This window comes from Oncorhynchus clarkii, unplaced genomic scaffold (assembly GCF_045791955.1).
Source record: "Oncorhynchus clarkii lewisi isolate Uvic-CL-2024 unplaced genomic scaffold, UVic_Ocla_1.0 unplaced_contig_10421_pilon_pilon, whole genome shotgun sequence".
NCBI lineage: Eukaryota > Metazoa > Chordata > Actinopteri > Salmoniformes > Salmonidae > Oncorhynchus > Oncorhynchus clarkii.
Genome location: NW_027257980.1, coordinates 222,501 through 246,888, shown reverse-complemented (window position 1 = coordinate 246,888; position 24,388 = coordinate 222,501). Strand labels below are relative to the sequence as shown.

The following is a 24,388-nucleotide window of genomic DNA, read 5'->3' as shown; positions in this document are numbered from 1 at the left end:
ACCAGTAGTCTCTGACAGGACATGGAAGACAACACCAGTAGTCTCTGACAGGACCAGGAACACAACACCAGTAGTCTCTGACAGGGAGTCAACACCAGTAGTCTCTGACAGGACCAGGAAGACAACACCAGTAGTCTCTGACAGGACCAGGAAGACAACACCAGTAGTCTCTGACTGGACCAGGAAGACAACACCAGTAGTCTCTGACAGGACCAGGAAGACAACAACAGTAGTAGTCTCTGACAGGACCAGGAAGACAACCACAGTAGTCTCTGACAGGACCAGGAAGACAACACCAGTAGTCTCTGACAGGACCAGGAAGACAACACCAGTAGTCTCTGACAGGACCAGGAAGACAACACCAGTAGTCTCTGACAGGACCAGGAAGACAACACCAGTAGTCTCTGACAGGAAGTCAACAACAGTAGTCTCTGACAGGACCAGGAACACAACACCAGTAGTCTCTGACAGGACCAGGAAGACAACAACAGTAGTCTCTGACAGGAAGCCAACAGTAGTAGTGTCTGACAGGAAGACAACAGTAGTAGTCTCTGACAGGACCAGGAAGACAACAGTAGTAGTGTCTGACAGGAAGACAACAGTAGTAGTCTCTGACAGGAAGACAACAGTAGTAGTGTCTGACAGGAAGACAACAGTAGTAGTCTCTGACAGGAAGCCAACAGTAGTAGTCTCTGACAGGACCAGGAAGACAACAACAGTAGTAGTCTTTGACAGGAAGACAACAACAACAGTAGTAGTCTCTGACAGGAAGACAACAACAACAGTAGTAGTCTCTGACAGGAAGACAACAACAACAGTAGTAGTCTCTGACAGGAAGACAACAACAACAGTAGTCTCTGACAGGAAGACAACAGCAGTAGTAGTGCCTGACAGGAAGACAACAACAGTAGTAGTGTCTGACAGGAAGACAACAGCAGTAGTAGTGCCTGACAGGAAGACAACAACAGCAGTAGTCTCTGACAGGAAGACAACAACAACAGTAGTAGTCTCTGACAGGAAGACAACAGCAGTAGTGCCTGACAGGACCAGGAAGACAACAGCAGTAGTAGTGCCTGACAGGAAGACAACAACAGTAGTAGTGTCTGACAGGAAGACAACAGCAGTAGTAGTGTCTGACAGGAAGACAACAGCAGTAGTGCCTGACAGGACTAGGAAGAGAATACCTTTGTCCTCCCCACAAAGACCTCCTGTCTTAGGGCTCCAGATGAGTGCTTGTCTCAGCATCCTCAATTTCTGCAGTACATTAGGCTTTGTGGAATGCATGGAGGGGGGTCAGGGATTACTGGGATGTCATGTGAAGACAGAGGGGGGTGGGGCTATCATCACTGAACAGCAGCCACTGCTTATGAACCCCAGCCATACACACACACACACACACACACACACACACACACACACACACACACACACACACACACACAAACTAATGCAACCAATGTCACTCATTACCACAATCATGCATACACATTATACACCACGCACACACACTGTCAATATGAATTCACACATTTGATATTCTCTCCTCTTTCTCGCTCTCGCTGCGTTCATGATGAGCTTTAAGTGCCAGAAACAGGAAGTGTTAAATGAGGAAAAGACAGAATGATCATTCATAGGACACTTGGCTCATTGTGCTGAGTGAGACTCTAGAACACTTGGTATTCTGCTCATTGTGCTGAGTGAGACTCTAGAACACTCTGTATTCTGCTCATTGTGCTGAGTGAGACTCTAGAACACTCTGTATTCTGCTCATTGTGCTGAGTGAGAATCTAGAACAATCGGTATTCTGCTCATTGTGCTGAGTGAGAATCTGGAACAATCGGTATTCTGCTCATTGTGCTGAGTGAGACTCTAGAACACTTGGTATTCTGCTCATTGTGCTGAGTGAGACTCTAGAACACTTGGTATTCTGCTCATTGTGCTGAGTGAGACTATAGAACACTTGGTATTCTGCTCATTGTGCTGAGTGAGACTCTAGAACACTTGGTATTCTGCTCATTGTGCTGAGTGAGACTCACAGTGGGACCTGCTGCTAACTGGATCAGCAGGGACTCTCTCTCTCTCTCTCTCTCTCTCTCCCTTTCCCTCCCCCCCTCTCTTTCTCTCTCTGTTCCTCTCCCTCGTCTCTTTCTCTCTCTCTGTTCCTCTCCCTCGTCTCTTTCTCTCTCTCTGTTCCTCTCCCTCGTCTCTTTCTCTCCCTTCCCCCCCTCCCTTCTCTCTCTCTGTTCCTCTCCCTCGTCTCTTTCTCTCTCTCTGTTCCTCTCCCTCGTCTCTTTCTCTCCCTCATCTCTTTCTCTCTCTCTCTGTTCCTCTCCCTCGTCTCTTTCTCTCCCTCATCTCTTTATCTCTCTCTGTTCCTCTCCCTCGTCTCTTTCTCTCCCTCTGTTCCTCTCCCTCGTCTCTTTCTCTCTCTCTGTTCCTCTCCCTCGTCTCTCTCTCTCTCTCTCTGTTCCTCTCCCTCGTCTCTCTCTCTCCCTCGTCTCTTTCTCTCTCTCTGTTCCTCTCCCTTGTCTCTCTCTCCCTCGTCTCTTTCTCCCTCTCTGTTCCTCTCCCTCGTCTCTCTCTCTCCCTCGTCTCTTTCTCTCTCCCTGTTCCTCTCCCTCGTCTCTTTCTCTCTCTCTGTTCCTCTCCCTCGTCTCTTTCTCTCTGTTCCTCTCCCTCGTCTCTCTCTCTCCCTCGTCTCTTTCTCACTCTCTGTTCCTCTCCCTCGTCTCTCTCTCTCCCTCCCTCCTCTCTCCCTCCCTCCTGTCCATCAGATCAATAAGACCCAGCTACCCTGTCTACCGCTCTATTAAAGCCCTCTCCTAGAGCTATGGATTTGTATTACACTACCCTGTGGAGATGATTGTGTGTGTGTGTGTGTGTGTGTGTGTGTGTGTGTGTGTGTGTGTGTGTGTAAGGGGTGGGGATTACTAGGGACATCTCGATATGATATTATCACAATACTTAGGTGCCAATACATTAAAGGCTTTTTGTAGTCACTGTGTGTTCCACTGTGTGTTGTGTCTTCTCTGTGTGTCTGGGCAGTCACTTTGTGTTCCACTGTGTGTTGTGTCTTCTCTGTGTGTCTGGGCAGTTACTGTGTGTTCCACTGTGTGTTGTGTCTTCTCTGTGTGTCTGAGCAGTCACTGTGTGTTCCACTGTGTGTTGTGTCTTCTCTGTGTGTCTGGGCAGTTACTGTGTGTTCCACTGTGTGTTGTGTCTTCTCTGTGTGTCTGGGCAGTCACTCTGTGTTCCACTGTGTGTTGTGTCTTCTCTGTGTGTCTGAGCAGTCACTGTGTGTTCCACTGTGTGTTGTGTCTTCTCTGTGTGTCTGGGCAGTTACTGTGTGTTCCACTGTGTGTTGTGTCTTCTCTGTGTGTCTGAGCAGTCACTGTGTGTTCCACTGTGTGTTGTGTCTTCTCTGTGTGTCTGGGCAGTTACTGTGTGTTCCACTGTGTGTTGTCTGTCCTTCAGTTAGAAGGTCTGTCTGTGTGTCTAGGCAGTCACTGTGTGTTGTGTCTTCTCTGTGTGTCTGGGCAGTCACTGTGTGTTCCACTGTGTGTTGTCTGTGCGTCAGTTAGAAGATCTGTCTGTGTGTCTGGGCAGTCACTGTGTGTTCCACTGTGTGTTGTGTCTTCTCTGTGTGTCTGGGCAGTCACTGTGTGTTCCACTGTGTATTGTGTCTTCTCTGTGTGTCAGGGCAGTCACTGTGTGTTCCACTGTGTGTTGTCTGTCCTTCAGTCAGAAGGTCTGTCTGTGTGTCTGGGCAGTCACTGTGTGTTGTCTGTCCTTCAGTTAGAAGGTCTGTCTGTGTGTCTGGGCAGTCACTGTGTGTTCCACTGTGTGTTGTCTGTGCTTCAGTCAGAAGATCTGTCTGTGTGTCTGGGCAGTCACTGTGTGTTCCACTGTGTGTTGTCTGTCCTTCAGTTAGAAGGTCTGTCTGTGTGTCTGGGCAGTCACTGTGTGTTCCACTGTGTGTTGTGTCTTCTCTGTGTGTCTGGGCAGTCACTGTGTGTTGTCTGTGCGTCAGTTAGAAGGTCTGTCTGTGTGTCTGGGCAGTCACTGTGTGTTGTGTCTTCTCTGTGTGTCTGGGCAGTCACTGTGTGTTGTCTGTCCATCAGTTAGAAGGTCTGTCTGTGTGTCTGGGGAGTGAGAGGGTTTGGTAAAGAGTTGGCACAACTCTGGCTCGTAATTACAAGCTGTAGATTGTATTAGACTTTTAAGTTAAAACAGGACATTTGCATGTGATGTTGAGCGTAGAAGTGATCATTTGAAACAGGTCCAATATACTCGATTTAAAGTTATTTGGCATCTTTAGTTAGTTATGATACAAACCCCCATGATCCAACTACAGGCTAATGATGATTTGAGAAAATCACAACAACAAAAAAATCTTGCTCTCTGTTCCTTGCCTCAGGCTGCACACGCTGGTTTCTCTCATCAATATGTTCACCCATCAGACTATTCTCATTTTAATCTTGTCTTTACTAATATGTCAAATTGGTTTGGATTTAGAACGGTCCATTATCCAATGGGAGGAGCAGAGGCAGAGGGGTCAAATCCCTGTAATCAGTATACACTGGGAAAGAAAATGGAGGCCACTTTCCCTGCGGTTTTTCAAGCAGGTCGGCTTCTCCAGGTTTTATAACAACAATATGTCACGGTCGTTGAATGGAGATAATAATAATACATTCTTCTTATTTAACAAAAACAAACGTGACACTAATATATATATATATATATAAACAAGTGCAGACACAGGCAACTAACCATAGACAATAACCCACAAAATACCCAAGGAATATGGCTGCCTAAATATTTTTTTTTATTTTTTTTTTTTTTTTTTTTTTTTTTACCTTTATTTAACCAGGCAAGTCAGTTAAGAACAAATTCTTATTTTCAATGACGTCCTAGGAACAGTGGGTTAACTGCCTGTTCAGGGGCAGAACGACAGATTTGTACCTTGTCAGCTCGGGGGTTTGAACTCGCAATCTTCCGGTTACTAGTCCAACGCTCTAACCACTAGGCTACGCTGCCGCCCCAACGATAAACAGCTGCCTCTAATTGAGAACCAATCTAGGCAACCATAGACCTGCATAAACACCTAGACTAGTGAAAAACACCCGTAGACATACATCACCCATGTGTTGGAGGAAATTATAGTTGAAATGATTAATTATGTATACATTTAGCTTAGAACCATTTATTTTAATACTATTATGTTATGGTATGAAATGTATGGGTTCTTGGCTAAACTGTTACTGAACATGTAAGTAAAACGAATTAATTGTCTGGACCTTGGGTTTAAGGGAGAGGGATGGCATATCTCTTTAGACAGATTGGAATGTTTGTTTTATGAGGGGAGTAGAAGACAGTCTCCAGACCTGAAGACACTGCGCTATTGTGTGGATCGGAGAGAGTGTGAGAAACTGATGACGTCATTTTCAGTTTATAACCTGTGGAAAAATGTGTATGAAACCAGTACTCTCTTGAATTAAACGCTATAACCTGACCTTTAATAAGACTGGTCTCGATCTATTTCATGCATAATTAATGAATTTACAACTCATTAATGAAATAGAGAGAGTGCGAATTTTGGTTTTGGCTACAAAACATATAGGAATTTAGAATTCCACTAACAATACCCATGTCACACCCTGACCTAACCAAAATATATAAAGAAAACAAAGAATACTGAGGTCAGGGCGCGACACAATACGTGTTTAATATCAGCTGCTGAGAAATACCTAGTAGCAGCTGGGATCCACCATTTATGAGTCACAGCCATCAACATTCGGCTTTCATATGGGATCATACACAGAAACGTCTGGGCTTACAAGAACACTTAGAAGCATGCAGCCTCTCGTTGCGTGACAGGCGATATTCTGCCAACAACTCTGCACGCCGTGGGGCTCTCCTACTCGAGAGCGTCATTTTGGAATAAACCAAGTGAAATCTGTTTCATTTTGGAATAAACCAAGTGAAATCTGTTTCATTTTGGAATAAACCAAGTGAAATCTGTTTCATTTTGGAATAAACCAAGTGAAATCTGTTTCATTTTGGAATAAACCAAGTGAAATCTGTTTCATTTTGGAATAAACCAAGTGAAATCTGTTTCATTTTGGAATAAACCAAGTGAAATCTGTTTCATTTTGGAATAAACCAAGTGAAATCTGTTTCATTTTGGAATAAACCAAGTGAAATCTGTTTCATTTTGGAATAAACCAAGTGAAATCTGTTTCATTTTGGAATAAACCAAGTGAAATCTGTTTCATTTTGGAATAAACCAAGTGAAATCTGTTTCATTTTGGAATAAACCAAGTGAAATCTGTTTCATTTTGGAATAAACCAAGTGAAATCTGTTTCATTTTGGAGTAAACCAAGTGAAATCTGTTTCATTTTGGAGTAAACCAAGTGAAATCTGTTTCATTTTGGAGTAAACCAAGTGAAATCTGTTTCATTTTGGAGTAAACCAAGTGAAATCTGTTTCATTTTGGAATAAACCAAGTGAAATCTGTTTCATTTTGGAATAAACCAAGTGAAATCTGTTTCATTTTGGAATAAACCAAGTGAAATCTGTTTCATTTTGGAATAAACCAAGTGAAATCTGTTTCATTTTGGAATAAACCAAGTGAAATCTGTTTCATTTTGGAATAAACCAAGTGAAATCTGTTTCATTTTGGAATAAACCAAGTGAAATCTGTTTCGGGAACGTCGATCGTTGTAATATGTCTTCACAACTTAAAACACATTTCATTAAACTGTCGACAGGCCCTTCTCCTCTGCACGCTGGAGAAAGGAACGAAGAAGAAGAGAGAGGAGGATATGGAAACGTACTGTGGTGAGATATTCTGTAGCTAAAGGTAATGTGTCAGCCTATTAATTATCAAAATATTTTTAAAAAATCCCCAATTAGTAGACTATTGAAAATCAAATACAAATTCACTATAATTGTAGACTAACTTTGTAAGCCGCCCAACTAATCAATGAACCAACAGCAACCGTCTAGGCCTATACATTCTCTCCCATCAGGTAACCAGTCCATCTAGTATAGGTCTATCTATACATTCTCTCCCATCAGGTAACCAGTCCATCTAGTATAGGCATATCTATACGTTCTCTCCCATCAGGTAACCAGTCCATCTAGTATAGGCCTATCTATACATTCTAGAAACAACATTCACAACGACCATGTGTTCCACTCAGTTTCAACCTGCTGTTGAACTTCTTTCTTCAAATTGATCATCACAGTGAGGTGATGTTATAAAAGCAGGATACTGTTTGGATGATCCGTGTTTGATGTGATGTTATAAAAGCAGGATACTGTTTGGATGATCCGTGTTTGATGTGATGTTATAAAAGCAGGATACTGTTTGGATGATCCGTGTTTGATGTGATGTTATAAAAGCAGGATACTGTTTGGATGATCCGTGTTTGATGTGATGTTATAAAAGCAGGATACTGTTTGGATGATCCGTGTTTGATGCGATGTTATAAAAGCAGGATACTGTTTGGATGATCCGTGTTTGATGTGATGTTATAAAAGCAGGATACTGTTTGGATGATCCGTGTTTGATGTGATGTTATAAAAGCAGGATACTGTTTGGATGATCCGTGTTTGATGTGATGTTATAAAAGCAGGATACTGTTTGGATGATCCGTGTTTGATGTGATGTTATAAAAGCAGGATACTGTTTGGATGATCCGTGTTTGATGTGATTTTAGATTGTATTTTCATTGATGTCAGAGTGGTTAGACGAACAATAGAGCCCTGAGTACAAGGCCATTAGGACCTGATGGAGGAACAATAGAGACCTGAGTACCAGGCCATTAGGACCTGATGGAGGGACAATAGAGCCCTGAGTACCAGGCTAATAGGACCTGATGGAGGGACAATAGAGCCCTGAGTACCAGAATATTAGGACCTGATGGAGGGACAATAGAGACCTGAGTACAAGGCCATTAGGACCTGATGGAGGGACAATAGAGACCTGAGTACCAGGCCATTATGACCTGATGGACGAACAATAGAGCCCTGAGTACCAGGCCATTAGGACCTGATGGAGGAACAATAGAGACCTGAGTACCAGGCCATTAGGACCTGATGGAGGAACAATAGAGACCTGAGTACCAGGCCATTAGGACCTGATGGAGGAACAATAGAGGCCTGAGTACCAGAATATTAGGACCTGATGGAGGGACAATAGAGGCCTGAGTACAAGGCCATTAGGACCTGATGGAGGAACAATAGAGCCCTGAGTACCAGAATATTAGGACCTGATGGAGGGACAATAGAGCCCTGAGTACCAGAATATTAGGACCTGATGGAGGAACAATAGATCCCTGAGTACCAGAATATTAGGACCTGATGGAGGAACAATAGAGCCCTGAGTACCAGAATATTAGGACCTGATGGAGGAACAATAGAGCCCTGAGTACCAGAATATTAGGACCTGATGGAAGAACAATAGAGCCCTGAGTACCAGGCCATTAGGACCTGATGGAGGGACAATAGAGCCCTGAGTACCAGAATATTAGGACCTGATGGAGGAACAATAGAGCCCTGAGTACCAGAATATTAGGACCTGATGGAGGAACAATAGAGCCCTGAGTACCAGAATATTAGGACCTGATGGAGGAACAATAGAGCCCTGAGTACCAGAATATTAGGACCTGAAGGAGGGACAATAGAGCCCTGAGTACCAGAATATTAGGACCTGATGGAAGAACAATAGAGCCCTGAGTACCAGGCCATTAGGACCTGATGGAGGGACAATAGAGCCCTGAGTACCAGAATATTAGGACCTGATGGAGGAACAATAGAGCCCTGAGTACCAGAATATTAGGACCTGATGGAGGAACAATAGAGCCCTGAGTACCAGAATATTAGGACCTGATGGAGGAACAATAGAGCCCTGAGTACCAGAATATTAGGACCTGAAGGAGGGACAATAGAGCCCTGAGTACCAGAATATTATGACCTGATGGAGGAACAATAGAGCCCTGAGTACCAGAATATTAGGACCTGAAGGAGGGACAATAGAGCCCTGAGTACCAGGCCATTAGGACCTGATGGAGGAACAATAGAGCCCTGAGTACCAGAATATTAGGACCTGAAGGAGGGACAATAGAGCCCTGGGTACCAGGCCATTAGGACCTGATGGAGGGACAATAGAGCCCTGGGTACCAGGCCATTAGGACCTGATGGAGGAACAATAGAGCCCTGAGTACCAGAATATTAGGACCTGAAGGAGGGACAATAGAGCCCTGTGTACCAGGCCATTAGGACCTGATGGAGGGACAATAGAGCCCTGAGTACCAGACTATTAGGACCTGATGGAGGGACAGTAGAGCCCTGAGTACCAGACTATTAGGACCTGATGGAGGGATAGTAGAGCCCTGAGTACCAGGCCATTAGGACCTGATGGAGGGACAATAGAGCCCTGAGTACCAGACTATTAGGACCTGATGGAGGGACAGTAAAATCAACAGCCCTAGATGTGATGCAGTTGGTGTGCAGTAAAACCAACAGCCCTAGATGTGTGGCAGTTGGTGTGTGGAAAAATCAACAGCTGCTCATTGTGAGAGAGAGATGCACCATGTGATTTTTGGCTGCACTTCCACTAACAGCGGATGCAGTTCTCTCTGCTAACCCTCCTCCCCGGGGCACTGACCATTACCAGCAGACAGCCCTACACTAACCCATAGCCTGTCTGTGTCATGATCTGGTCAGCAGGGGCCAAGCAGGCAAGGACTGACCATACAACCTGACTGGGATGGAATCAGCATGGCTCTTGGTGAAGAGACAAGCACCACTCAGCCCTGTATAACCCCACACACAGTGCCAGTCAGTCAGTCCAGAATCTGTGTATGACTCAATGGTCTGAGAGAGAGAGAGACCAGAGAGAGAAAGAGAGAGAGAGAGAGGGGGAGAGAGGTAGAGATACAGAGATAGAGAGAGAGAGAGGTAGAGAGGTAGAGAGACAGAGAGACAGAGAGATAGAGAGATAGAGAGAGATAGAGAGAGAGATAGAGACAGAGAGAGAGACAGAGAGAGAGACAGAGAGAGAGACAGAGAGAGATACAGAGATTGAGAGAGACAGAGAGAGAGAGAGACAGAGAGAGAGAGAGAGAGAGACAGAGAGAGAGACAGAGACAGAGACAGAGAGAGATACAGAGAGAGAGAGAGACAGAGAGAGAGAGAGACAGAGAGAGAGAGAAAGACAGAGAGAGAGAGAGAGAGACAGAGAGAGAAACAGAGAGAGAGAGAGAGAGAGAGAGAGATAGAGGGGGGAGGAAGAGCACAGAGAGAGGTGCCATCTGGGTGCTCCCGTCTTCTGTTGACCCATCTAAAAGGCTTTTAGGAGGGCAGAGGACCAGAACTACTAGACTTTGTCCCAAATGGCACCCTATTCCCTTCATAGTGCCCTATTTTTAGTGCCGGTCCATAGTGCCGGTCCATAGTGCCGGTCCATAGTGTCGGTCCATAGTGCCGGTCCATAGGGCCGGTCCATAGTGCCGGTCCATAGTGCCGGTCCATAGTGCCGGTCCATAGGGCCGGTCCGTAGTGCCGTACGTAGGGAATAGGGTGCCTTTTGGGACTCAGACTAGTAGTTCTGGTGCTTAACAAGCTGCTAGGGGACTGTGGTTCAACTCCAACGTCCCTAAACCAATTCAAGTAAGACAACAAGGTCAGGAACAAGGTCAGCTATTCCAGGAAATTTCTTTTTTTTTATGTCAATATTATTTCTATGTTGGAGGGAGGCGGATCTGTATTAAGCTGTAAATCTTCAGAAGGAAACACTGAATCATGTCTCTTAAGACTGATCTGGTGAGGAACCTGATGAGATGAAGTCTGTCGTCATGCCAAGCTGATGCTTCAACATCTCTCTTCCTCATGTATGTACAGGCCTCTGTTAGGTTATAATACCTCATCTAGCAGGCCTCTGTCAGGTTATAATACCTCATCTAGCAGGCCTCTGCCTCTGTCAGGTTATAATACCTCATCTAGCAGGCCTCTGCCTCTGTCAGGTTATAATACCTCATCTAGCAGGCCTCTGTTAGGTTATAATACCTCATCTAGCAGGCCTCTGTGAGGTTATAATACCTCATCTAGCAGGCCTCTGTCAGGTTATAATACCTCATCTAGCAGGCCTCTGCCAGGTTATAATACCTCATCTAGCAGGCCTCTGTCAGGTTATAATATCTCATCTAGCAGGCCTCTGCCTCTGTCAGGTTATAATACCTCATCTAGCAGGCCTCTGTTAGGTTATAATACCTCATCTAGCAGGCCTCTGTCAGGTTATAATACCTCATCTAGCAGGCCTCTGTCAGGTTATAATACCTTATCTAGCAGGCCTCTGTCAGGTTATAATACCTCATCTAGCAGGCTTCTGCCAGGTTATAATACCTCATCTAGCAGGCTTCTGTCAGGTTATAATACCTCATCTAGCAGGCTTCTGCCTCTGTCAGGTTATAATACCTTATCTAGCAGGCCTCTGTCAGGTTATAATACCTTATCTAGCAGGCCTCTGTCAGGTTATAATACCTCATCTAGCAGGCTTCTGCCACCTTATAATACCTCATCTAGCAGGCCTCTGTCAGGTTATAATACCTCATCTAGCAGGCCTCTGTCAGGTTATAATACCTTATCTAGCAGGCCTCTGTCAGGTTATAATACCTCATCTAGCAGGCTTCTGCCAGGTTATAATACCTCATCTAGCAGGCCTCTGTTAGGTTATAATACCTCATCTAGCAGGCCTCTGTCAGTTTATAATATCTCATCTAGCAGGCCTCTGTTAGGTTATAATACCTCATCTAGCAGGCCTCTGTTAGGTTATAATACCTCATCTAGCAGGCTTCTGCCTCTGTCAGGTTATAATACCTTCTCTAGCAGGCCTCTGTCAGGTTATAATACCTCATCTAGCAGGCTTCTGCCTCTGTCAGGTTATAATACCTCATCTAGCAGGCCTCTGTCAGGTTATAATACCTCATCTAGCAGGCCTCTGTTAGGTTATAATACCTCATCTAGCAGGCCTCTGCCTCTGTCAGGTTATAATACCTCATCTAGCAGGTCTCTGCCTCTGTCAGGTTATAATACCTCATCTAGCAGGCCTCTGTTAGGTTATAATACCTCATCTAGCAGGCCTCTGTCAGGTTATAATACCTCATCTAGCAGGCCTCTGTTAGGTTATAATACCTCATCTAGCAGGCCTCTGTCAGGTTATAATACCTTATCTAGCAGGCCTCTGTTAGGTTATAATACCTCATCTAGCAGGCCTCTGTCAGGTTATAATACCTCATCTAGCAGGCCTCTGTTAGGTTATAATACCTTATCTAGCAGGCCTCTGTTAGGTTATAATACCTCAGCTAGCAGGCTTCTGCCTCTGTCAGGTTATAATACCTCATCTAGCAGGCTTCTGCCTCTGTCAGGTTATAATACCTCATCTAGCAGGCCTATGTCAAGTTATAATACCTCATCTAGCAGGCCTCTGTCAGGTTATAATACCTCATCGAGCAGGCCTCTGTCAGGTTATAATACCTCATCTAGCAGGCCTCTGTTAGGTTATAATACCTCATCTAGCAGGCCTCTGTCAGGTTATAATACCTCATCTAGCGGGCCTCTGTCAGGTTATAATACCTCATCTAGCAGGCCTCTGTCAGGTTATAATACCTCATCTAGCAGGCCTCTGTTAGGTTATAATACCTCATCTAGCAGGCCTCTGTTAGGTTATAATACCTCATCTAGCAGGCCTCTGTCAGGTTATAATACCTCATCTAGCAGGCCTCTGGCTCTGTCAGGTTTTAATACCTCATCTAACAGACCTCTGGCTCTGTCAGGTTTTAATACCTCATCTAGCAGGCCTATGGCTCTGACAGGTTTTAATACCTCATCTAGCAGGCCTCTGGCTCTGTCAGGTTTTAATACCTCATCTAGCAGGACTATGGCTCTGTCAGGTTATAATACCTCATCTAGCAGGCCTCTGTCAGGTTATAATACCTCATCTACCTACTGATTTTACATGCCATTTTGTTTGTCCCACTTGTGACAATGGCCTTAGGAGTTGGTAGGACAGCACACACAGATCTGAAACCAGGCTAACGTCTGTCAGGATGTTTCAGCCATGTACTGTATCTGTCAGGATGTTTCAGCCATGTACCATGTACTGTATCTGTCAGAATGTTTCAGCCATGTACTCTATCTGTCAGGATGTTTCAGCCATGTACTGTCTCTGTCAGGATGTTTCAGCCATGTACCATGTACTGTCTCTGTCAGGATGTTTCAGTCATGTACTGTATCTGTCAGGATGCTTCAGCCATGTACCATGTACTGTCTCTGTCAGGGTGTTTCAGTCATGTACTGTCTCTGTCAGGATGTTTCAGTCATGTAACATGTATTGTATCTGTCAGGATGTTTCAGTCATGTAACATGTACTGTATCTGTCAGGATGTTTCAGCCATGTACTGTATCTGTCAGGATGTTTCAGCCATGTACTGTATCTGTCAGGATGTTTCAGCCATGTACCATATACTGTATCTGTCAGGATGTTTCAGCCATGTACCATATACTGTCTCTGTCAGGATGTTTCAGCCATGTACTGTGTCTGTCAGGATGTTTCAGCCATGTACTGTGTCTGTCAGGATGTTTCAGCCATGTACTTAGTCTGTCAGGATGTTTCAGCCATGTACTGTGTCTGTCAGGATGTTTCAGCCATGTACTGTGTCTGTCAGGATGTTTCAGCCATGTACTGTGTCTGTCAGGATGGTTCAGCCATGTACTGTGTCTGTCAGGATGTTTCAGCCATGTACTGTGTCTGTCAGGATGTTTCAGCCATGTACTGTGTCTGTCAGGATGTTTCAGCCATGTACTGTGTCTGTCAGGATGTTTCAGCCATGTACTGTGTCTGTCAGGATGTTTCAGCCATGTACTGTGTCTGTCAGGATGTTTCAGCCATGTACTGTGTCTGTCAGGATGTTTCAGCCATGTACTGTGTCTGTCAGGATGTTTCAGCCATGTACTGTGTCTGTCAGGATGTTTCAGCCATGTACTGTGTCTGTCAGGATGTTTCAGCCATGTACTGTGTCTGTCAGGATGTTTCAGCCATATTTACTGTATCTTTCAGGATATTTCAGACTGAGTGGATCATGATTGACAGTGAACTGTTGAAGATGAGGAAGTGGTGTGTTGCTGGGGAAAGTAATGATTTAATAACTGCGGGTTTGGATTGGCTGAGGTTTTTTTTTTTTTTTGGTGTGGCGAGCCAATCAATCTTCTTTGTTCAAAATCGTTTTTATGAGATTTTAATCATCAAATATAATTTTATTTTTTATTTTTTAAATGTCGATATTCAGCGAAAGCTGTTGCCACAGCCGTACCGTGGTGCGAAAGATCAATGCCTGTCAACACCAGACATTTTGGCACATTTTTCATCAGATAAAATAGGCCTACAGATGGCAAATCCACACAGACTACAGATGGCCAACAGTTGTGGAGACGGGCTTTATAATTATAAGCCTTTACAGTAGTGCATTATAACACGTTCATTCCTAAACATAAAGCCGAGAAATGTATTGTATAACTCTGAGAGGGCCCTTTTCCTCACCCTGACAGCATTGTCACCATATTTATCGTGTTGACACAGAACGTGTTGTCATCCGTTGCCTCTGCACTTTGTCTTTCATTGAATTAATGTGTTAACATACAACAAAGAGTTGCTCACAGCCTCACAGCTGAGCCCCAACACCGCTCTGGAAATATTGGACATTATCCCCCTTGACCTGGTTCTGGGAGCGAGGCCCGTAATCTGAGAGAAGCAGTGCAACGTGGGAGAGGAAGGCCTGTGAAGGGAGGAATAGACGTCATCCCGACTACTAATGACCTCACAGTGACGAGGCCCGTCTCTGAGAGAAGCAGTGCAACGTGGGAGAGGAAGGCCTGTGAAGGGAGGACGAGACATCATCCCAACTAATAATGACCTCACAGTGACTGGCTCTCCTCTCTGCCGTCCCCAGGGCTCTCTGAAAGGAACATCACAGTTCCTGAGTCCCAAATGGCACCCTATTCCCTGAATAGTGCACTACTTTTGACCAGAGCCTGTAGGATAGTGCACTATGTAGGGAATAGAGTGCCATTTGGGACTCCACTGTGGCTCTGAGGTTCTGTCACACTGAGAGGCAACTCAGAGAGAGAGAGAGAGAGAGAGAGAGAGAGAGAGAGAGAGAGGGAGTTAGAGAGGGGGGGTGAGAGAGAGAGAGACAGAGAGAGACAGAGAGAGAGACAGAGAGAGATACAGAGAGAGAAAGAGACAGAGAGAGAGATAGAGAGAGAGAGAGAGAGAGATACAGAGAGAGAAAGAGAAAGAGAGAGAGAGAGAGCGAGAGAGAGAGAGAGGGGCCTCAGAGGAAACACAAGAACACAGAGTCCATGGTGTGCCTAAAATACCAGCCATAATGCACAGACTGACGAGACAGACAGACAGACAGACACTCACACACATACCCACCAAAACACAACTTACACACACTCATTCATGTAAAAGACACAGCAGTGTCTTAACATTGACAGACAGCATCGTGCCAGGCAGCATCGTGCCAGGCCCTCCAGACTCCTGATGCTCCTATCTACACCCCAGGATAAAACCATTATGGAAATTCAACATGACTCATTCCCCTCACACACATCATCAGATCTTAAACATCTCTGGCCTCAGAGACTCCTCCCTTGTCTCCTCTACAGACTCCTCCCTCGTCTCCTCTACAGACTCCTCCCTCGTCTCCTCTACAGACTCCTCCCTCGTCTCCTCTACAGACTCCTCCCTCGTCTTCTCTACAATACTCCTCCCTCGTCTTCTCTACAGACTCCTCCCTCGTCTTCTCTACAGACTCCTCCCTCGTCTCCTCTAGACTCCTCCCTTGTCTTCTCTACAGACTCCTCCCTCTTCTCCTCTACAGACTCCTCCCTCTTCTCCTCTACAGACTCCTCCCTCACCTCCTCTACAGACTCCTCCCTCGTCTCCTCTACAGACTCCTCCCTCGTCTCCTCTACAGACTCCTCCCTCGTCTCCTCTACAGACTCCTCCCTCGTCTTCTCTACAATACTCCTCCCTCGTCTTCTCTACAGACTCCTCCCTCGTCTTCTCTACAGACTCCTCCCTCGTCTCCTCTAGACTCCTCCCTTGTCTTCTCTACAGACTCCTCCCTCGTCTTCTCTACAGACTCCTCCCTCTTCTCCTCTACAGACTCCTCCCTCTTCTCCTCTACAGACTCCTCCCTCACCTCCTCTACAGACTCCTCCCTCGCCTCCTCTACAGACTCCTCCCTCGCCTCCTCTACAGACTCCACCCTCGCCTCCTCTACAGACTCATCCCTCGCCTTCTCTACAGACTCATCCCTCGTCTCCTCTACAGACTCCTCCCTCGTCTCCTCTACAGACTCCTCCCTCGTCTCCTCTACAGACTCCTCCCTCGTCTCCTCTACAGACTCCTCCCTCGTCTCCTCTACAGACTCGTCCCTCGTCTCCTCTACAGACTCCTCCCTTGTCTTCTCTACAGACTCCTCCCTCGTCTTCTCTACAGACTCCTCCCTCGTCTCCTCTACAGACTCCTCCCTCGTCTTCTCTACAGACTCCTCCCTCGCCTTCTCTACAGACTCCTCCCTCGTCTCCTCTACAGACTCCTCCCTCGTCTCCTCTACAGACTCCTCCCTCGTCTTCTCTACAGACTCCTCCCTCGTCTTCTCTACAGACTCCTCCCTCGTCTTCTCTACAGTGCACAGTATTGTAGCTGACAAAAGGATGTGTAGAGATGGGAAATAAAGCCTCCATTTATTACCGCCTGAGTCAGAGGAGAGGGAAACAGGAGGGAAGGAGAGGAGGAGGGAAGGAGAGAAGAAGAGAAGCATGACATTTTGATGGAGAGTGCTTAACGACCTGACACCCTGAGAGATGTTCACCAGCCTCTCCCGGCTCTGACATTACAACACAGGCACATATCCCAGAGGAAAACCTCACCAGTCCTTCCTACAGACTAGACAAGACAGCAAGCCCCCCCCCCCCCCCCCCCCCGTCGTTAAAGTTCCAACAGCATGTTGTTTAGCGATCCAAAAACGAATTGACTTCTGATTGCATCTGCTGCTTCAGGCACCAGACTCCTCTACTGTGCTGCTTCAGGTACCAGACTCCTCTACTTTGCTGCTTCAGGTACCAGACTCCTCTACTTTGCTGCTTCAGGTACCAGACTCCTCTACGTTGCTGCTTCAGGTACCAGACTCCTCTACTTTGCTGCTTCAGGTACCAGACTCCTCTACTTTGCTGCTTCAGGTATCAGACTCCTCTACTTTGCTGCTTCAGGTACCAGACTCCTCTACTGTGCTGCTTCAGGTACCAGACTCCTCTACTTTGCTGCTTCAGGTACCAGACTCCTCTACTTTGCTGCTTCAGGTACCAGACTCCTCTACGTTGCTGCTTCAGGTACCAGACTCCTCTACTTTGCTGCTTCAGGTACCAGACTCCTCTACTTTGCTGCTTCAGGTATCAGACTCCTCTACGTTGCTGCTTCAGGTACCAGACTCCTCTACTTTGCTGATTCAGGTACCAGACTCCTCTATGTTGCTGCTTCAGCTACCAGACTCCTCTACTGTGCTGCTTCAGGTACCAGACTCCTCTACTGTGCTGCTTCAGGTACCAGACTCCTCTACTGTGCTGCTTCAGCTACCAGACTCCTCTACGTTGCTGCTTCAGCTACCAGACTCCTCTACGTTGCTGCTTCAGATACCAGACTCCTCTACTTTGCTGCTTCAGGTATCAGACTCCTCTACTTTGCTGCTTCAGGTACCAGACTCCTCTACTTTGCTGCTTCAGGTACCAGACTCCTCTACTTTGCTGCTTCAGGTACCAGACTTCTCTACTTCCTCTACGTTGCTGCTTCAGGTATCAGACTCCTCTACGTTGCTGCTTCAGGTATCAGACTCCTCTACGTTGCTGCTTCAGGTACCAGACTCCTCTACGTTGCTGCTTCAGGTACCAGACTCCTCTACTTTGCTGCTTCAGGTACCTGATTCCTCTACTGTGCTGCTTCAGGCACCAGACTCCTCTACTGTGCTGCTTCAGGTATCAGACTCCTCTACTTTGCTGCTTCAGGTACCAGACTCCTCTACGTTGAAGTATCCGGGCTGACTAAATCCACCTGCTGTCTACTACCTACTGTCAACCGGAGGACAACACCTCTATTAAACAGTGATTAGAAAACAACAGAAAATATTTCACTATCTGACATGAAGGAGTCGAGTGACAACAGAATAATCCCCGTGAGGTCCTGAAGGCCATGTCTACAGGCTCTGTGTCGTCTCTGTACTCACCCACAGCAGTATGGAAAGCCTGACTGCCTCCGCAAAGGAACGCCATGGCAGAGTCAGACCGTAGTCTGGCACATCAGAGAAGACTGTCCCTAGAGTCCGGCAGGATGAAACGACACAAACACCTGCTGTCCCAGGGCAGCTCTACCCCCTGGCTTCTGGATAGTAGTTTCCTCCTGCACCATAGCAGTGTTACTAAGCCCTCAGCCCACAGCCCTGGCTGAGTACACCACGACGAACACACACAGAGATAACGGGAGAACAACCCCGTCCAGTCAACCACATCTAGGTCTCCAAACGTAATGCCTCTCGACAAGAGTAGAGAGAGAGATGTAGCTGGTGATCCCGTTATGTTGCCTCCCTCCTCCCCCTCCTCCTCCCTCCTCCTCCTCCTCCTCCTCCTCCTCCAGAACACTACTAGTTACTCAGCACAGCACTTATACACACCAGACAAAGAGGACTGGAAGAGAAAGTGGAGCGCACAAATTCCAGAGGCGTTCTCCAGGACGGAGCAGAGAAGAAGACAGGGATAAAAATATGTATAAAGAGGAAAAGAGGCACTTTGAATCTCACTGTCTTCAGGCCCTCTCCTGGGACTCTCTGTCTTCAGGCCCTCTCCTGGGACTCTCTGTCTTCAGGCCCTCTCCTGGGACTCTCTGTCTTCAGGCCCTCTCCTGGGACTCTTTGTCTTCAGGCCCTCTCCTGGGACTCTCTGTCTTCAGGCCCTCTCCTGGGACTCTCTGTCTTCAGGCCCTCTCCTGGGACTCTCTGCCTGCAGGCCCTCTCCTGGGACTCTCTGTCTTACGACCGACCCTATCCTGGGACTCTCTGTCTTCAGGCCCTCTCCTGGGACTCTCTGTCTTCAGGCCCTCTCCTGGGACTCTCTGTCTTCAGGCCCTCTCATCGAATCTCTCTGTCTTCAGGCCCTCTCCTGGGACTCTCTGTCTTCAGGCCCTCTCCTGGGACTCTCTGTCTTCAGGCCCTCTCCTGGGACTCTCTGTCTTCAGGCCCTCTCATCGAATCTCTCTGTCTTCAGGCCCTCTCCCGAATCTCTCTGTCTTCAGGCCCTCTCCTGAATCTCTCTGTCTTCAGGCCCTCTCCTGAATCTCTCGGTCTTCAGGCCCTCTCCTGAATCTCTCTGTCTTCAGGCCCTCTCCTGAATCTCTCTGTCTTCAGGCCCTCTCCTGGGACTCTTTGTCTTCAGGCCCTCTCCTGGGACTCTTTGTCTTCAGGCCCTCTCCTGGGACTCTCTGTCTTCGGGCCCTCTCCTGGGACTCTCTGTCTTCAGGCCCTCTCCTGGGACTCTCTGTCTTCAGGCCCTCTCCTGGGACTCTCTGTCTTCAGGCCCTCTCCTGGGACTCTCTGTCTTCAGGCCCTCTACTGGGACTCTCTGTCTTCAGGCCCTCTCCTGGGACTCTCTGTCTTCAGGCCCTCTCCTGGGACTCTCTGTCTTCAGGCCCTCTCCTGGGACTCTCTGTCTTCAGGCCCTCTCCTGAATATCTCTGTCTTCAGGCCCTCTCCTGGGACTCTCTGTCTTCAGGCCCTCTACTGGGACTCTCTGTGGCTGACTAAGGGCAGGCAGAGGCAGGACACATGCGTGTGAGACAGTACTGGACTGGAGTCGAATAGTCAGCTAGTCAGAAACCACTGTGTCTTTCTGTGGTTCCCTAGACTCCACACGTTAGCAGAGAGAGGGAGCGGAGGAGAAGCCTGTGTGCTACTAAGTTTCTGTTAGCAGAGAGAGGGAGAAAAAGACTGTCCAACCCAATCAGCATGACAGGAGAGTGGTGCACTGCACCTTGGGAGGATGTGGTGAGGTCTTTATTTTGAGCAGATGACCTCAAACACTTTACAGTCCAACACATCACGCAACGAGCAAAGCACCCCTAGTGTATGTGTGTGTGTGTGTGTGTGTGTGTGTGTGTGTGTGTGTGTGTGTGTGTGTGTGTGTGTACTGTGCTGTTTGTATTTGTGAAACCATTTGGCCAGGACGAAGAATGAAAAGAAATAGAGGAGAGTGATGCAGTAGAGTGTCCTGTCTGTTTTCAGCTGAGAGCAGAGTGATGCAGTAGAGTGTCCTGTCTGTTTTCAGCTGAGAGGAGAGTGATGCAGTAGAGTGTCCTGTCTGTTTTCAGCAGAGAGCAGTGATGCAGTAGAGTGTCCTGTCTGTTTTCAGCTGAGAGGAGAGTGATGCAGTAGAGTGTCCTGTCTGTTTTCAGCTGAGAGGAGAGTGATGCAGTAGAGTGTCCTGTCTGTTTTCAGCTGAGAGGAGAGTGATGCAGTAGAGTGTCCTGTCTGTTTTCAGCTGAGAGGAGAGTGATGCAGTAGAGTGTCCTGTCTGTTTTCAGCTGAGAGGAGAGTGATGCAGTAGAGTGTCCTGTCTGTTTTCAGCTGAGAGGAGAGTGATGCAGTAGAGTGTCCTGTCTGTTTTCAGCTGAGAGGAGTGATGCAGTAGAGTGTCCTGTCTGTTTTCAGCTGATAGCAGAGTGGTGATGCAGTAGAGTGTCCTGTCTGGTTTCAGCTGAGAGGAGAGTGATGCAGTAGAGTGTCCTGTCTGTTTTCAGCAGAGAGCAGTGATGCAGTAGAGTGTCCTGTCTGTTTTCAGCTGAGAGGAGAGTGGTGAGGCAGTAGAGTGTCCTGTCTGGTTTTAGCTGATAGCAGAGTGGTGAGGCAGTAGAGTGTCCTGTCTGGTTTCAGCTGATAGCAGAGTGGTGAGGCAGTAGAGTGTCCTGTCTGTTTTCAGCTGAGAGGAGAGTGATGCAGTAGAGTGTCCTGTCTGTTTTCAGCTGAGAGGAGAGTGATGCAGTAGAGTGTCCTGTCTGTTTTCAGCTGAGAGGAGAGTGGTGATGCAGTAGAGTGTCCTGTCTGTTTTCAGCAGAGAGCAGTGATGCAGTAGAGTGTACTGTCTGTTTTCAGCTGAGAGGAGAGTGGTGAGGCAGTAGAGTGTCCTGTCTGTTTTCAGCCGAGAGGAGAGTGATGCAGTAGAGTGTCCTGTCTGTTTTCAGCTGAGAGGAGAGTGATGCAGTAGAGTGTCCTGTCTGTTTTCAGCTGAGAGGAGAGTGGTGAGGCAGTAGAGTGTCCTGTCTGTTTTCAGCCGAGAGGAGAGTGATGCAGTAGAGTGTCCTGTCTGTTTTCAGCTGAGAGGAGAGTGATGCAGTAGAGTGTCCTGTCTGTTTTCAGCTGAGAGGAGAGTCATGCAGTAGAGTGTCCTGTCTGTTTTCAGCTGAGAGGAGAGTGATGCAGTAGAGTGTCCTGTCTGTTTTCAGCTGAGAGGAGAGTCATGCAGTAGAGTGTCCTGTCTGTTTTCAGCAGAGAGCAGTGATGCAGTAGAGTGTACTGTCTGTTTTCAGCTGAGAGGAGAGTCATGCAGTAGAGTGTCCTGTCTGTTTTCAGCTGAGAGGAGAGTCATGCAGTAGAGTGTCCTGTCTGTTTTCAGCTGAGAGCAGAGTGATGCAGTAGAGTGTCCTGTCTGTTTTCAGCTGAGAGCAGAGTGATGCAGTAGAGTGTCCTGTCTGTTTTCAGCTGAGAGGAGAGTGATGCAGTAGAGTGTCCTGTCTGTTTTCAGCTGAGAGGAGAGTGATGCAGTAGAGTGTCCTGTCTGTTTTCAGCTGAGAGGAGAGTGATGCAGGAGAGTGTCCTGTCTGTTTTCAGCTGAGAGGAGAGTGATGCAGTAGAGTGTCCTGTCTGTTTTCAGCTGAGAGGAGAGTCATGCAGTAGAGTGTCCTGTCTGTTTTCAGCTGAGAGGAGAGTGATGCAGTAGAGTGTCCTGTCTGTTTTCAGCCGAGAGGAGAGTGATGCAGTAGAGTGTCCTGTCTGTTTTCAGCTGAGAGGAGAGTGGTGATGCAGTAGAGTGTACTGTCTGTTTTCAGCTGAGAGGAGAGTGATGCAGTAGAGTGTCCTGTCTGTTTTCAGCTGAGAGCAGAGTGGTGAGGCAGTAGAGTGTCCTGTCTGTTTTCAGCTGAGAGGAGAGTCATGCAGTAGAGTGTCCTGTCTGTTTTCAGCTGAGAGGAGAGTGATGCAGTAGAGTGTCCTGTCTGTTTTCAGCCGAGAGGAGAGTGATGCAGTAGAGTGTCCTGTCTGTTTTCAGCTGAGAGGAGAGTGATGCAGTAGAGTGTCCTGTCTGTTTTCAGCTGAGAGGAGAGTGATGCAGTAGAGTGTCCTGTCTGTTTTCAGCTGAGAGGAGAGTGATGCAGTAGAGTGTCCTGTCTGTTTTCAGCTGAGAGCAGAGTGGTGAGGCAGTAGAGTGTCCTGTCTGGTTTCAGCTGAGAGCAGAGTGGTGAGGCAGTAGAGTGTCCTGTCTGTTTTCAGCTGAGAGGAGAGTCATGCAGTAGAGTGTCCTGTCTGGTTTCAGCTGAGAGCAGAGTGGTGAGGCAGTAGAGTGTCCTGTCTGTTTTCAGCTGAGAGGAGAGTGGTGATGCAGTAGAGTGTCCTGTCTGGTTTTAGCTGATAGCAGAGTGGTGAGGCAGTAGAGTGTCCTGTCTGGTTTCAGCTGATAGCAGAGTGGTGATGCAGTAGAGTGTCCTGTCTGTTTTCAGCTGATAGCAGAGTGGTGATGCAGTAGAGTGTCCTGTCTGTTTTCAGCTGAGAGCAGAGTGATGCAGTAGAGTGTCCTGTCTGTTTTCAGCTGAGAGGAGAGTCATGCAGTAGAGTGTCCTGTCTGTTTTCAGCTGAGAGGAGAGTGATGCAGTAGAGTGTCCTGTCTGTTTTCAGCTGATAGCAGAGTGGTGAGGCAGTAGAGTGTCCTGTCTGGTTTCAGCTGAGAGCAGAGTGGTGAGGCAGTAGAGTGTCCTGTCTGTTTTCAGCTGAGAGGAGAATCATGCAGTAGAGTGTCCTGTCTGGTTTCAGCTGAGAGCAGAGTGGTGAGGCAGTAGAGTGTCCTGTCTGTTTTCAGCTGATAGCAGAGTGGTGAGGCAGTAGAGTGTCCTGTCTGGTTTCAGCTGAGAGGAGAGTGATGCAGTAGAGTGTCCTGTCTGGTTTCAGCTGAGAGCAGAGTGGTGAGGCAGTAGAGTGTCCTGTCTGTTTTCAGCTGATAGCAGAGTGGTGAGGCAGTAGAGTGTCCTGTCTGGTTTCAGCTGAGAGCAGAGTGGTGAGGCAGTAGAGTGTCCTGTCTGTTTTCAGCTGAGAGGAGAGTCATGCAGTAGAGTGTCCTGTCTGTTTTCAGCTGAGAGGAGAGTCATGCAGTAGAGTGTCCTGTCTGTTTTCAGCTGAGAGGAGAGTGATGCAGTAGAGTGTCCTGTCTGTTTTCAGCTGAGAGGAGAGTGATGCAGTAGAGTGTCCTGTCTGTTTTCAGCTGAGAGCAGAGTGGTGAGGCAGTAGAGTGTCCTGTCTGGTTTCAGCTGAGAGCAGAGTGGTGAGGCAGTAGAGTGTCCTGTCTGTTTTCAGCTGAGAGGAGAGTCATGCAGTAGAGTGTCCTGTCTGGTTTCAGCTGAGAGCAGAGTGGTGAGGCAGTAGAGTGTCCTGTCTGTTTTCAGCTGAGAGGAGAGTCATGCAGTAGAGTGTCCTGTCTGTTTTCAGCTGAGAGGAGAGTGATGCAGTAGAGTGTCCTGTCTGTTTTCAGCTGATAGCAGAGTGGTGAGGCAGTAGAGTGTCCTGTCTGGTTTCAGCTGAGAGCAGAGTGGTGAGGCAGTAGAGTGTCCTGTCTGTTTTCAGCTGAGAGGAGAATCATGCAGTAGAGTGTCCTGTCTGGTTTCAGCTGAGAGCAGAGTGGTGAGGCAGTAGAGTGTCCTGTCTGTTTTCAGCTGATAGCAGAGTGGTGAGGCAGTAGAGTGTCCTGTCTGGTTTCAGCTGAGAGGAGAGTGATGCAGTAGAGTGTCCTGTCTGGTTTCAGCTGAGAGCAGAGTGGTGAGGCAGTAGAGTGTCCTGTCTGTTTTCAGCTGATAGCAGAGTGGTGAGGCAGTAGAGTGTCCTGTCTGGTTTCAGCTGAGAGCAGAGTGGTGAGGCAGTAGAGTGTCCTGTCTGTTTTCAGCTGAGAGGAGAGTCATGCAGTAGAGTGTCCTGTCTGGTTTCAGCTGAGAGCAGAGTGATGCAGTAGAGTGTC

General features: G+C 47.4%; 1 long non-coding RNA gene across 1 annotated transcript in view; it reads right to left on the bottom strand.

Moving 5' to 3' along the window:
* The window catches only part of LOC139394388 (uncharacterized), a 201,269-nt gene that overhangs the window by 19,205 nt on the left and 157,676 nt on the right, over nt 1–24,388 (bottom strand). The gene's annotated exons all lie outside the window — the stretch shown is intronic.